Below are 15,450 nucleotides of genomic sequence, written 5' to 3' on the forward strand. Positions count from 1 at the left end.
ACGATGTCAGTTGCTCTACCCTTATCCATCAACACTGTAACCCCATCATAGAAGGCCACCAAATTAGTCAGGCAGGATTTGCCCTTAGTGAAGCTATGTCAGCTGTCACCAATCACCACCTTATTTTCCCTACGCCTTAGCATAGACGCCAGGAGGATCTGCTCCATGATCTTGCCAGGTACAGAGGTGAGACTGACTGGCCTGTAGTTCCATGGGAGGTCTTTTCCCTTTTTAAAGATGAGGGCTATGTTTCCCCTTTTCCAGTCGGTGGGAACTTCTTTGGACTGCCATGACTTCTCAAATATGATGGTTTAGCAACTTCATCTGCCAGCTCCCTCAGGACCTGCAGATACATCTCATCAGGTCCCACGGACTTGTGCACCTTCAGGTTCCTTGGATGGTCTCAAACCTGATCTTCTCCAGTGGGTGACTCTTCATTCTCCCAGTCCCTGCCTTTGCCTTCTGTGACTTGGACAGTGCAGCTGGAGCACTTGCCGGTGAAGACTGAGGCAAAAAAAGTCATTTCCTACTTCAGCCTTCTCCATATCCTGGGTAATCAGGTCTCCTGTTTTCCTCTAGAGTGGGCTCATGTTTTCCCAAGTCCTTCTTTTATCACTGATGTACCTATAGAAGCGTTTACTGTTGTCCTCAATGTCCTTGTCCAGATGTCATTCTGTCAGGGCTTTAGCTTTCCTAACCTGATCGCTGGCTACTCAGACAATTTCTCTGTATATTCAGACCTGAAGTTCTCTTGTACTGGGATAATTTTGGCTTTCTATCAAGAAACCTGAATTTTGCATTTGACATTATTTTTCTTAGGTTAATCAGGTATTTGTATTTATGTACACGAAATTATTATTCTATTCTCAAGGAAATAAAAGGTGTTCCATATGAAGATGATGAAGTGAGAGTGCTGAGCAAGCACCGCCTGTGCCATGCCTGAATCCCAAGGTACTCTTTAGCTTCCTCAGTTTTCTGAAGGATGGTTAGGGAACGGTTAACAGACAAAGTGATTAAAACTGTTATCCCCTTGCACCAGAGTGGCACTGGTAGAAGAGGAGGATATTACAGTCATGATATGCCGAGCATCTTAGCTGAATTCTGTTTGTCTGTTCTAGAATTAACCTAGCCAGGATTTTTCATATCATAAGAAAAGGGAGATTGTAGCACTGCCAAGCAAAGTCCGTAGTTACAATATATTTGTACCCTTCATGGCTCAGTTTGACACTCTCTTGCTACTGAGTAGGTGACACAAAAGGTACTGTGAGAGCTGGAACACAACAGAAATAATTTGTTATTTCTTACCCCGGTGATATCTTAATCAGTTTTGTTTGTAGCCTAGGGATTTTGAGAATGGGAACTCAAAAGGATTCTTTTTCCTAATCCCTTTTACCAACTACAGAACTTTTATTTCCTTCTAATATTTTCTCCAAGGAACAAAACCCCTTTGAATTAAAGTAACGTTAGTTGTCTATTACTGGATAGCACAAAGAGAGAGAGAAATTAAGGACTAACAATATTCTGAAACTAGCATGACCTTAAATTACGGCAGGTTAATAAATCACTTCAAATGTAAATCTCTGTCTGCTCTCACCTTGAGTTCTGAATACCTTTAATCAAGTGGCATAATAGAAATTTTGATGATCAAAGGATGTAACTGCTGGTGGAGTAGACTACAGGTTGGAGAGACAGCTGGGATTTAAAGTTTGGGCTGTTCAACAAAAAAATGCTTCAGAAATTCAGTCTCTCAGGAACCTGTAAAACCAAACAAAGTGATGGAAAAGGTTTCAATATTTAACAAAAGACATTGTAAACCTCATAAAGCCCAGCATGGGTTCCCAGGTGGGAACTCAGAGACACCAAGGAGACAGGACAGGAAGGAAGAGACTTTGGGGTGAGGCACAAGATTGATGTCCGTGAGCACAGCTGTGTGGGACAGCTCACGGCAGCCAGTGTCCCAGCACGGTCCTTCCCTAAGGCTGTTCCCACAGGAGAACAGTTGATACCACCAGCATCAGAGATCTGCATCCTGCAACGCAAGCACGTACGCTGTAGTGCAAAGCCAAGACCCACAAACCTTAGAGAACTAATGATAAACGTGAGGCTTCTGTCCCACTAAGAACCTGAGGGCACCTGTGGCACCAGCATCCTAATGCCACTGTCCTGCAGCAGCTCTTCCTGGAAGCTGAGGCAAAGGTCCAATATCGTTCATTCTGCAGTCTTTAACATGAACACAAAAAAGACTCGTGAGCACCTGATTTTTTTAAAAAAAAAAACTATCTATATAGCAAAGATCTGCAAATGTAAACAAGTAGAGTTTATAAGCCTTCAATCTGAAAACCTGGGAGAAGACAGGCATAAGGGCCAATTCAAGACAGAGAAGAAAATTCAGAGTGGCATTACCTGCTTCACGCACCTCCGTCCCCACACAGAAATTGTACCTGGCTGCCAAATTTGAGATGTTCATGTTTTTCTGAGCATGTACTTATTCATGCATTTAACTTCTAGGCTCTTCTCAGTGGGGTGCAAGGCAGCATAAGGCTGTCACGGGTTTCTCCCTGTTTATTGCTATTCCTGTCACAAAACTACCCTCATCTTAGAGACATAATTTGTGGGTAGGCCTGTCCCTCCATGCTTACGAAGCTTCTAAACAGGCAAAAAAACTGTATCTTTACAAGAATAATAAGTTTTATAAAACTCTTAATCATATAAATCAGAGCAAACTCCCTGTGAAATAAAAATGAAAGCTTGGCTCCACTAAAATCAAACAGAAACCTATGATTTCAGGGTGGACAGAATTTCCTATAACACCTGGAAGAGAAATCAGATGTTATGTTTGGTTTATTGGAGCGCAGGGGGCAGCACCCCCAGCTGAGTACTGGGCTACTTGAGCACTTCAAGCCTTTTACGAGGAACATAAAAAACAGAGACTTGGTGCTCAGTGCTCTGCTTCGGCTCTCTCCGAAATGACAAGTAATTCTTACATATCACGGAAGATTTCAGCACGTTCTGGAATGCAGATATCTAGATTTGCTCCATCCAAAGTGAAATGCTTTGTGTGGGGGTGCCGAGCAGAGCTCTGCCCTGCCGCGGTGACACCCGCGCAGCCCCAGGCAGAGCCGCCCAGGGGGCTCGGTTGGGCAGTGCCATGTTATCTCCGAAGCTGAGCTGGCCTGGGAATACGCATAACCACAGTCATACGGCACTGGTCCTCAGCTGAGAAGCGTGATGCACAGCAGCCCTCTCTGATGATCGGTATGACAAATGAAGCTGGATTATCTGCAGTCCAAACAACCCATTCACAGGGAATCAAACACGGGCTTGCCAAGCCGCCCTTCCCTGCTGCTCCGCACCCCGGCGTAGCTAACATGAAAGACACTTTGGCAGTGGTCTTGTTTATCTAGCATTTTCTATTTGATATATAAAACAGAGCATACTGAATGTCTACATGTACATGTGTATATTTGTATGCAGTCACACGTTTGAGCCAATTTCTTATAGCGGTCTGCACTGGTAAATCCTATCCTATCTGGCCCTTCACATTCCTTCTGTTTTTCAGCAGAGGACCTGGGAAGTCAGCTCAAGGGGAAGGGCTGCTGCTCTCTAAACACTGCGTGCCCCTCTTCAGGCAATGCGGGTCTCAGGAGGAGGCAGAGCCTGGCTTGCAGGGGCTGAGTAATTGCCTTCTGGAAGCGAACTGCAGCACTTGGAATAGCTGTGCCTTCAAAACACAGTTTTCAGTCCCCATCTGCAGGCAGGATGGAGCAGAGCAGCTCAGCACCCTAGCTGGGCTGGGGGCACTGGGCTGAGCTGGGGCAGAGCCACAGCACTGCAGCGCCAGACAAAGAACAGCCGCGCTGCACAAATCGTGGCAGCGATCTGCAGATGAAATCTTGTCTACCAGACATCGCTTAATCGCCCGCCAGCCAATGCTGGTAGGGTCTGGTCTCCTTATGTGGCTGTAAATGGGCAGACGTTCTGCCAGAGAGTCAGGCTGGGTGATAAGTACAGGTCTGTTACATGCATACACACGTGTGTTTTGGTCAAATGACAGAAAGTAAGCATTTTTAAATTAAGGAGGAAAAATACATGCACAGACACGTGTCATGATTGCGTGCATGGGGCGAGCAGGTGCGCGGGTGTCGGCGTGTAATACTTTGGGGCAGCACTGGGAAGGCAGAGAAGAGCAGCACAAAGCCCTGCAGAAACCGGGGGACTGCACCCAGTGCTCAGGCTGGTGCCTTGTTCCGGTGACCCCGAGCACCCCCTAAACCACAGCAGCTTCCCAAGTCTCACATCGGACTGGAATTTTACCACAGCTGAAAGAAGAAATCAAACTACCCGCTCAGACAACAACATATTTATCCATTGCACGGGCAGAACCAGACCAATTCCCAGATTTCCAGCACAAGGAAAGGGCTACACATATGAAGAATTTGGGGAGAGGGATGCACGCAGCTGAGCTGTGAGCTCTGTAGCACCAGTGGCTCACTGGTCCTGAACACCAATAACCACCAAGCTCCTGCCTCCTATACAGAAATTTTGTCTCCTTGATAAACTGACGCCCGAACCCTAAGGCATTAAAATTGTAAAGGCAAATTTCCCTCGCGCTCTACTTTGGAAAGCAGTGATTGAAAGCAAGGCTTTTAGCTTCAGCCCAAGGCAAAAGCAAAGTACAACTCAATCAGTACTTTCGGGTGAGAGAACGTTCCCTTCAGCTGAGGAAGCACGAGGAATCTGGGAGTTTTGATTAAAGTCCACCTTCCAGCCCTTCCTCATGTTAGGAGGTTTCATCGTTATCTTTCCCTGCTGACGGACAGCTTGCTAATACATGCAATATTATTCGAACTTGTCAAAAGTCATTTAAAATCTCATCAACATCAGCAAACTGAAAAGGGGAATATTAACCCCTAATTCCAGCTGGACAAGAACTGCAGTTTCATCAGCTTCTACTGAAAAATACTCTGTAATAGGTTCGTCTTCATTTTCTGTTGTGACACAGTCCTTTAATGAATGTGTTTTTACAGCCAAAGTAATGTTTTCTCTATCGTATCTGTCTGATAATATATCTTCTAAGAAAAATGAGATTAATCATTATTTTAAAACATTGGCTTAATGATTTTTTTCCATGTCATTTATGATATCTGCAGAGATAAATAAAATAAAACAAACAAACAAACAAACAAGTTTCCATCACCCTTCCAGAATGGGATTAATTTACTATAACGAAAATGGATGGAAGCATCAGAAGCGCTTGCTCCAAACACGCTCACAGTGACTAATACCATGAATATGAAAAGCGATCTTAACCGACTCTAAGTTGCAGATGGATCTTGGCAGAAAGGAAGCCAGAGGAAATGAATGTAATTGCTGCAAAATATGTAAAAAAGACAGAGAGGAAAGTCTAGACAATGTGAGATGATTGCCATGCTCTCCAGCTTGGAATGCAAAGCTCGTCTTCTGATTGTTCTGGGGTTTAATCTGCTGAACACACATCGCTCTTCAAACCCATATGGGCAAGTAATTTTCCATATGTTTTAGTACATGGCATGGGTACCTGGAGATGTGCTACTGCTAACGCTGCAGTAGAAAAAAAGCAAGAAATGCCACCTGCATCTCTCCAATACACTAACAAGAGGGTGGAGCACTCTAGGGTTGTTTTTAAAACAAACACCGCCTTTCTACAAGGTATTTTCTCCTTTTCCATGGTTGTAGCCAAGTTGAATATGAGTCAACAGTGTGCCCTGGCAGCCAAAAATGCCAACTGTGTCCTAGGGTGCATCAGGCAGGTGCACCAGCCAGCCAGTCATGGGATGTGATTGTCCCACTCGACACCGCACTGGTGTGGCCCCACCTCAAGCACTGTGTGCAGTTTTGGTCACCTCAATGTAAGAAGGACATCAAACTATTAGATTGTGTCCAGAAGAGAGTGACCAAGATGGTGAAAGATCTCAAGGGCAAGACTTATGAGAAGCAGCTGAGGTCACTTGGCTTGTTCAACTTAGAGAAGAGAAGGCTGAGGGGTGACCTCATCCCACTCTGCAACTTCCTCAAGGAAGGGGAGGTGCAGATCTCCTCTCTTTGGTGACCAGTAACAGGACACAGGAAATGGAATGAAGCTGCATCAGGGGAAGTTCAGATTGGACATTAGGAAAAGGTTCTTCACTGAAATGAGTGGTCATCATTGGAAAGGAAGTGATCACGGCATTAAGCATCTTGGAGTTCAACGAGTGTCTGGATGATGCTTTTAGTCATATGGTTTAGTTTGACATAGTCCCACAAGGAGCAGGGAACTGGACTTGATTATCCTTATGGGTCCCTTCCCTCTTGAGATAGTCTATGACACTGTGATTTTTCCGCCGTCCAGGTGTGCACCACAGCCACCTCAACCTGACATGATCAAAAGACCCAGGAATGTGTCCCACTCTCCTCCCACCCCCTGTGAAACACGGGAGGAAATCCTGGGCACCAGGACTCAAGGGGAACCACCTGTGCTTTATTCAGCTTGACATATTTCCTCCTCTAACCCTCTGCTTCCCTGCACCACACAGAAGTTACACGCAGTATGGCCAAAACAGTGCTTTTGTGCAATCTTATTCCCAGTTTTCATCATTATTCTAAACGACTTTCCATATACTCAGCCTTGAACTAATGAGGCAATGCCATCTCTCTGTGTTCTCCTCAATTTTGGTAATCTGGTAATTCGTGGTCTTGTCCTATGTCTTTCTCCTCCTGCCATGCACCCAGCATACATCACTCTCCTTCCTTGTCTCGGCAACCCATTTGTCTGCTTCTCCCAGCCACGTCATGATTCCTCTTTCTTCTCTCCCTAGTTCAGTCACACATGAACGAGACACCGCTCTGTCACAAAACGAATATCTTCTGCAAATCTTAAAAGAAACCATCACGTGATGATAGTTAACTCAAAGGAGGGTTAGAACTCTAAATTCTAAATGTATTGAAAAATAACCTCATATTCTTGACCAGAGCATTTAAATAGTCTGTACAACCTCATATATTTACCACTGTTATGTTTGTGTGATACACTGTTCACCTGAAAGGTTGTCAAACCTCAGGGCATCCTGGCTTAGACACCTGCACACAAGGTATCTCCTGTCTTCTGAGTTTTATTATTTTGGTGCTGGTTAGAACTATTTGCAAAATCATGGCCACGAAACTTGCAGAACATTAACAGTGTTTGCCTGTAGTCAAACGTTCAGTAACTTACTGCTGACTGACATCTCAAGCCAAGAAGGCAGGACTTCAACATACATTCAAGTGAAAATTTTCTATAAACACTCCAACCTGATTGTAACACTAAGATTTTTTCCTCTGCTGTATCAAGTGAAAACAGTAGCATCACGGGCATGTTAGCCAGAGAATCCTGCTGCTGGTATTGAACAAAGTGCACTAGTACAGCACGGAACAATCCTCAGGAATAAGAAGAAATGGTGCTTCCAGATGGCAATTCTGTAGAGTGTGGAGAAGCTGAACGCCCTGCGCACAGCCAGCGGCAGCCCCGGCCAGAGGAGCGTGCTGCCCAGCCTTACCCGCGCAGCTCTATCCCACAGGGTCTGGAAATGTTTTCTCAAATAATAATTGCATTTGATAAGGAGCATCGCAGGGAATGAACAGTCCCATAGTCTTGCTTGTTGATCTTTATCGTTTTTTATCTCTTGGTTTACTTTGCGTTCTGATACAATGGAATTCTTTGCATTTTTAAAACATAGATCTGTGTATGCAAGGGAATCCTCTGTGGATGAAATAGGCAACTGGTACCCGTTGCCCCTTGTCTTCTCCATGCGGCTTCCTGTTAAGAGAGAGCCTCCATCCTCTTTGTAGCTGCCCTTTAAGTACTGGAATACTGTGATGAGGTCCCCCTGAGTGTTCTCTTCTCTAGGGAGAAGGACCTAACTCCTTCAGTCTTTTCTCACGAGGTGGGTTCAGACAGTGGCTTGATCATCTTCGTGGCCCTCCTTTGGACCCTCTCCAGTCCGTTCGTGTCTAAGGTCAGTGGAAATTTTTTTTAATGTTTGATACCACAACCACTATCCAAGCTATCTACTCTACATCATTTTCTTGTACCGCAATGGCAGGTATTGGCTTTGCAGAGCTGGGCTGGTATCTTGACGAGCAGAAGTCACAGCTGTTGATAGAAGGAGCTGGTTCAAAAGATCAGATTTGGAGAAAAGAGCGTTGCTGTTCCCAGTATATTCTCCACCTGGGAGCTCCAGGTGTTAAATCCGCATTATCAGTAATAACTTCAACAAGGCATCAATCTTATAATCAGTGAAACTAGGTATTTTTTAAAAAAAAAATTTTTACAATCAGATCTTGGGATTTTTTTTTAATGTTATTTTCAAGCATTTCAAGCATTAATAATCTATTTTGCCTTTTACTTCAAGAAAGGTTACTGGCCCAGTTAAAAGAATTCTGCAGAAATAAAACATAAAGGTAGTAGCAAAACCTGCTCCACCAGTCCCAGTAGTGCATCCTTTGGCTGTGCATTATTAGGCTAACAAAGAACATTTTGAGGAATACTATTATGCTGCTGCACAGAGAAAAATGTTTCTGATTAGCATGTACTCGATATGCTTGGAAAATTAGTTCTCCTTCAGAGAGTTCCAGCAACAAGTGAAACATCTGTTGCTTCCTCCGAGTTATAATAATTATTTCACGATTATTCTTTTGCATACTTGAATTTCTAATTTTTTATTTTTATCTAGAAAGCCAGGATTTGTGGCGCAATTTAAATGCAGCATGTGCCCATGTGCATGGAAAAGAATAATTGGAAATAATTGTGGTTTCTAACTGCGGCGTTATGTCACCTCAAGGCCAAAATCGTTGGCCGTCTACGCTATTTGCATTCACTGTATTAATTCCACTCTATGCACAATGGGAATGAATCCTGTTTCAATAGTTTCCATGGCTTTGATTTATTCCAGGGTTGATGCCAGTGACCACTATTGTGTGCAGCTACACAATACATTTTCTGCAGCCAAAAAGCCAGCCCTAAGTTCCCACCCCCCTTACTGCAGTGCATCGCTTGTGCAGCTCTATCAGCACCAACGCTCATGGTATAAACACCACTGAAATAAATAGTGTTAAAAGAAAACCACAACTGTGTCAGAGAGCAAACAACATGGCAGCAAAAACGTGCAGCTGCACTCAGGAGAGGAAGAAATTGCCTAAGCCAGCTTCACGAGTGGTAAAACAAGTCAGAGCACAAACTAGCAAGAGCTGCAACAGTCAGACCCATCGACAGCAAAGAAGTCAAAAGACCAACCAGAGACCTCGTCCCACGGCAACATTCACGTTCATAAAACCATGCGTAGCTTTGTCTCATTATATTCAGTGCTGGTTATCTGCTATTACTTCAGAAGGCGATGAACAAAGGAGAGGTGAGAAATGCAGGTTAAATATTGTACTTGGCTCTTCTTGCTGTGTTTGCCTGCACAGGAGCAGCGCGAGTGCCGGGGCCACAGCCTGGGATGGAATCGGGGCTCCGGTGTCAGCCTCCCGTTGTCATCGCGGGGTCATTTCTGCCTGCCATCCACAGCGGCCAGATGACTGAATAACTTAGCAAAGACACTTAGAAGCAGTCTAACTTCATAGCATGGGTTTAGAAAAGACTGGAATGAATATGCCTTGCTGGAGGACAGGGGTAAAATGTCAGTGGTTGCCCTTCTGCAAGCTGGAGTTTTCTGTGTTTTTTTCTCAGCCCTGCAAACACCGTTTGCCAAGTGAAGGCTGCTAGGAGGGTCTTTGACTCAGCTGCAAAACTACAGCCTGAAGATAGCACAGGAGGCACATGAACAGCCTCATCTCTGTCACCTCTACTCCTTTGGAGCACAGGGTACCCTGGATTCCAGCTGCTGGGAGGACGCACATTGCAGCATCTGCTCTGCACGGAGGATCTTTGCCAAGCAGGGAGGGCTCTGCGTTTCTGGACGGGTTTCAGAGCTCTGTGACATTGCGTCTTTACATCTGGCAGCAGCGTTGCCATAAGGGATTTTCAACTTAACACGCAAAGAATGAAAGCAGCGTTACCCCTACAACTTCCCGCAAACAACAGGAGCAGCGTTTCCCCATGAGCGGGTCAAGTTTAGAGCTGATCTTATCCAGCCTTCAAGTTACTCTTTTTAGTAATATAGAAACAAACCTCTTCAGGCACACCTGCGTGTTGTTCTGGTGCTGGCTGCGACTATTTTCGGTGCTGTTGCTACGCCCGCTCGGTGCTGTCTCCAGGCTGTGGAGCGGCGAGCTGCGCGGAGCCGGGCTGTTCACCAGCTGCAGTACCGTGGCTCAGGGGGAGACTTTCCGAGCACTGGTGCAGGATTACGGAATTTGCATATGGAAATCTTTTTTTTTGTAAGAGAAAACAAACAAAATTAAAAAAAAAAAACCACGAAAAAATGTCTTCCTTTCCAATGACAGCTGAAGTAATTACACAGCTCTGAACATTGAAGGCTTCACTGCAGATTAAAACAGCAAAGTAGGATTAATCTGCCCTAATTTAGGTGTCTAAAAGTTTCACATCCGATTCTAAATTATTTGCACTATTTTTCCTTTTACACTCATGATGAAATCTCCAGAGCATCACTAAAATCAGTGTCAAAGACCAACTGAACAAATTGCCCTCTGAAGGTCAATGTGTGTTTCTAGTGACTGCAAAGGGAGCCCTGGGTCAATCCAGCACCTCACCTTCCGACAGCTGAAGCTCAGGTCAATGAACACTATCACAGTGCATGACCACGGCCACAGGTATGGTGAGCGGGGCGTGCAGAGCTGTTGGAGAATGATCACCGGGCTGGCTGAGTTGATTTTTGGTCCCAATCAGCACTACTGCAGAGATGGTTTAACGAAATATTAGAGCACTCCTAGATATGTCAAAAAACTATTTCACCAGAAACTCACTGTTTTGGTGACCAGCTACCACTTAGGTTGCACTTATTTAACTGCATTTTTCAGTTAGTCAAGTAATTCACTTCTCTATCTCATGCATGTGAATGGATGGGAAAAAGCAAAAGATTTCATTTAATTTACAGCCATGTGTCTAGAGACTCAGGCTTGCACTGTGACATCGCCAGGAGGCAGCCAACTAATCCCTGATAAATTTCATTACCGCTAAGATCACACTCAGGAGCTAAAGGTTAGAATAAAAAAAGGGAAGGGTGTGGGTGTTTAAGGGTGCAAGCGTGTCTAAATATAAAGTACTGTCATTTTTAAACATAACACTAAATTAATAAATGAAATGAGTAACAAATGAAATAATTTTGAAAGCTTGTCCCTAAACTGCATGTGCTTTCTTTTGATTGAATTTAAACAAAGAAAGCAAATAGGACACATCTTTCTGCAGTATGACCTCATTTCTTATCCCAGATAATAAACTTACACAAACTTGTACTGGCAAAAATTGAATCTGACCAGCAATCAGTGCTGTTTATTTTATCACAGATGTTTGTGTCCGTACTGAAGGTTGTAGCTTCATCTCTCAAGAGCTAGAAAGGAAAAAGATCTCTCTTGATTTCTCTCTCCAGAGAATCCCGTTACTGATAGCAGGACACACGGCACCGCTTACAGCCCAGAGAATTGACTTTTTATCATGAAACCCAATCTGCACCAATTTCAGATTTCTGAATTTTTGTTAAAGATGGCAAGTGTTAGCTCAAGTGTAAAATGAGAGTGGCAAAGAATAGAGAAGGAAAAGATAAAAATAAAATTTTAAAAATAATTTTATATTATTTCATAGTAACAATTTGGGAAAGTTACTTTAACATGTTGAGGTTATAGATTGACTCTTCAACATTTAATCTAAACTAGCTCCATACAGATATTTTACACTTGCATAATTAAGACCTTCCATAAGGAAGTGTACTGCAGGTAACAGTGGGAAGGTCTCAAATAACGAGCTCATACTGGTAACCTGACGGTTAATGCAGCTGACATCAGCCAAATGGTTTCCTTTGCCCTTTCCCATTTATCCCTATTGCCACACTGCAGTTTCCCTGGTGAAACTAAGACAGGACGTACATTCTGGCCTGAGCTTTTACATTAACATACGACAATTAAAATCCATGTCTTACCTGCTTAGATAAAACTCCGTGGCATCTTTGATAGGACAGCACTAAAGCAAGACCTTCTGACACCTTGTTGCCAGAAAGCCCAACCTGCCTTAAACCTGATGTAGTATCAGCTGAAGAGCAGAACAGCTGGCAAAGTGTCCAGGCTGCTGCGCGTTGTAGCAGCATGCTCCACCACTGGCCCCAAGCTGAGCTCTCTGCAAGGGGCTGGCCTGAGGCTGGAGAAGCAGATCCAACTCCTGATACAGCCAGAAGATGGTTGACAAATTTTCATTCACATGGAGCAGATCATACACGAAACAACTTTTAAATAAAAGTCTACAGCATCCTCAAGACTACTGGAGTTGCCCATACCTATTGAAGTCCACGACATACAGTATTCCTGAGGATCAAAATGACCAAAGAGGACAAATGCCCGGTGGCAGTAGATGACCGGCTTTGAGACTGGTTGCAGCAATCTTCTACATTTAGAACTGTCTGTCCACATGATTTAGCCTCCTCAAGATGACTTGGATAAACCACAGTATCTACAGCCACAAGTCTACAAAAGTCTTGAGCCTGCAAGATGACCATGCTGCATCCACAGCAAGATTCAAGTGACAAGGGATCAGACTCACAGCTGCAGCCTCCTCAGTGATTTCTGTAGTTTTCTGTTATTATCTCTGAACTGTCCATTGCCATCCACTGCAAGTCCTGTTTCAGTCCTAATCATGAGAACTAGAAGCACGCTATGGGGAACACCTTGGAGTCCCTAACAGAGAAGGCTTCACAATAAGGCCTTTCTCAAGGATGCCTGTACGTCTAGAGAACATGCACCACATGCCACATTCAAGGTTGGCAGTGACTGACTGCTTGAGGCAACAGGGAGGAAATCTCTCTCCACCAAGCCCCAGGCAATGGTAGGCTCACAGCTTACATTTAGTAACACAGACATCCAACTCTAACAGGAGAATTGTTGCCAGAAGTGGGTCACGGTGCGGTAGGTCCAGGTATTGGAGGAATCACGCTCCCTTTCCTGAGTTATCCTTATCACAAACCGCCCATTGCAGCCTTGGACATTTCCTTCTTCCCACAAGAATTGTTTGTTGCTGTCACCAGTGGGGTTTATCTGCTCAATTAGCAAGGTAACAGGCAAAACGAGCGGATAAAATGAGCAGAGCTGACAGGTACTACCACAAACACCTCTTACAGCCAAGTCATGAATATTGGCAGTACAGGTATCTTCCAGATGTTCTACAGCACTCTGATTCCTACGCCACATTCCCCCAGGCCCAGCAGAATGGCCCAAATCCCCCCTGGCTGAACACACCTCATACAGCAACTTCAAAGGACATCTCCAGGCTCCATCCATCACAGATGACAAGATGGTGATTTTCAGAAAAAGAAAGTGTCAGCAAGGCAGGATCCTAACAGCCCGGCAAGGACCAACTAGTTTTCCTAAGACTGACAAGGTAAGAAGGCAGCATTTGAGAGGAAAGCCACAGTACAAGTGAAGACTGTTGTGGTCTTTTTTTTTTTTTTTTAATAAAACAAACGACATGGGCACCTTCTCGAGACTATTTCCTCTGCCACCTTGCAAGTAATGACTCTGTAGGAAAAGATGACTGCTTTCTCCATACTTTGTCAGTTGCTATTTGTGACTAAAAGGTTTGCTTCTCCATCTCCTGTACCAATACAGATATATTTTGTGCAGCCATGCAATAAAAATGAGATTGCTACATGGACTAAGAAAAAAGAATCATGCATTTCTTCTCCTCCAAAGTTCTCTCATGTTGCAGTAAATTCACTACTGAGAAACTGGTAACAAAAGTCTACCTAAGGAGGCAGCAGTGGCTATATGCCAGCAGTACCAACAGCCTCGTACCTCCAACAGACAAGTTGGATGCCTTTGGGTTTGAAGTATCCAGTAAAGACAGCAGCAGCAGACCACTATCAGCATCTGTAGACAACAGAGAAATAAGTCTCTCTATTGTGTGCTGCTGGATGCCAAAGATGGATCTGTGAAATCTGAACGAGTAAAATTCTTAAGTGTTACCTGGAGTGAAATGTGCTTGCAATCCAGAGAAGCTTTTGGAAGTTACTAAATTTGGTATTTACCAAAACGTTTTAAAGGTCTTATCCATAGCAGACAACACGAAGGAGAAACCAAACTATTAAAGCATCTTTCTGCACTTCATTTTGACTTATGCTGCTACATTCTGGCATGTATCAGGCTGAGATAAGATTGTAACTTTGCAAGAAAAGGGTTGTAAAATTTTGTTGTTGTTGTTTGGCAATTCAGATTATCTGCACACTGGATGGCTCATTGGAGCCTACCAGAGACAGCAAGTTTGCAAACAGGTTTGCAATCGTATATTAAGCAAGCAGCACACAGGTAAAATCTCCTAAAACTCACTTCTGTGGTTTCCTGAAAGGTCTCACATCCCTTCAAGTTCCAAACCTGGCACTTGAGAGAAGGATGTCTAGTAGTGTCAACAAAATTAAACTGCTTTTCATAACTAAAAGTGTCTGAAAGTTTGTGTTCTTGCAATAAAGTGCAATTTTGACAACCATCATTTACCTTCCATGTGCAGAATTTCTCTTCCAAATATACTTTAATTTAAATAAATATATGGATTTAAATCAACACAGGCAGACTCAGAAACATGCTGCATATAACTAAAAGATACAGCTCACCGCATTAGTTTTTTCTTTTTTACCATCAACCATAGAAAGCTTTATTCCAAGCCTGATCACACTTTCAGTTACAAAACGTGGCAAAAAATAACAGTTAACACGCAAGATCTGCCATATTTCTACTTGCCTCTATTCTCATACTGGATCTTCCATACTGAGGGATGGAGAATAAACCTCTCCTATTTTTAACATAAAGAATATACCTAATGGTAGCAAATAAAGGTTTTTATTATTTTTAATTTCACTTCACAAATCTTTTACTTTCCCCAAGCCGCCATTTGTTAGTGCAACAATCCAGCACAGTGCTAGTTGCTGAGGTATACATGGTTAAACTAATTTCACCTTTAACTGAAACCACAATGTTTCCCTCCCTCCCTTTTTTCTTTTTTCTTTTTTTCAAGGTAATGTAAGCCATATATTCACCATTTTACATTTTTAAAAATAAATCCATTCTAGAGTAAAGACTGGTTTTGTAATAGTGACAGGCTGTAAAAGCAATAGCCTTATCTTTTATCACCCATAGAACTCCTGCTGTACTTTTTTTTTTAAAATATATTTTGTGCAAAATTAGGTTCTGTGTAGGTCTGTACCATAATTTGGAAAAACCTGTGTATAAAACGTACTTAATTTTTAAAAACAATCCCAACATCAAACAACAGAGAAAGAAGAAACAGATCAGATGCAGCTGAAG

The sequence above is a fragment of the Tauraco erythrolophus genome, chromosome 4, assembly GCF_009769465.1.
Source record: "Tauraco erythrolophus isolate bTauEry1 chromosome 4, bTauEry1.pri, whole genome shotgun sequence".
NCBI lineage: Eukaryota > Metazoa > Chordata > Aves > Musophagiformes > Musophagidae > Tauraco > Tauraco erythrolophus.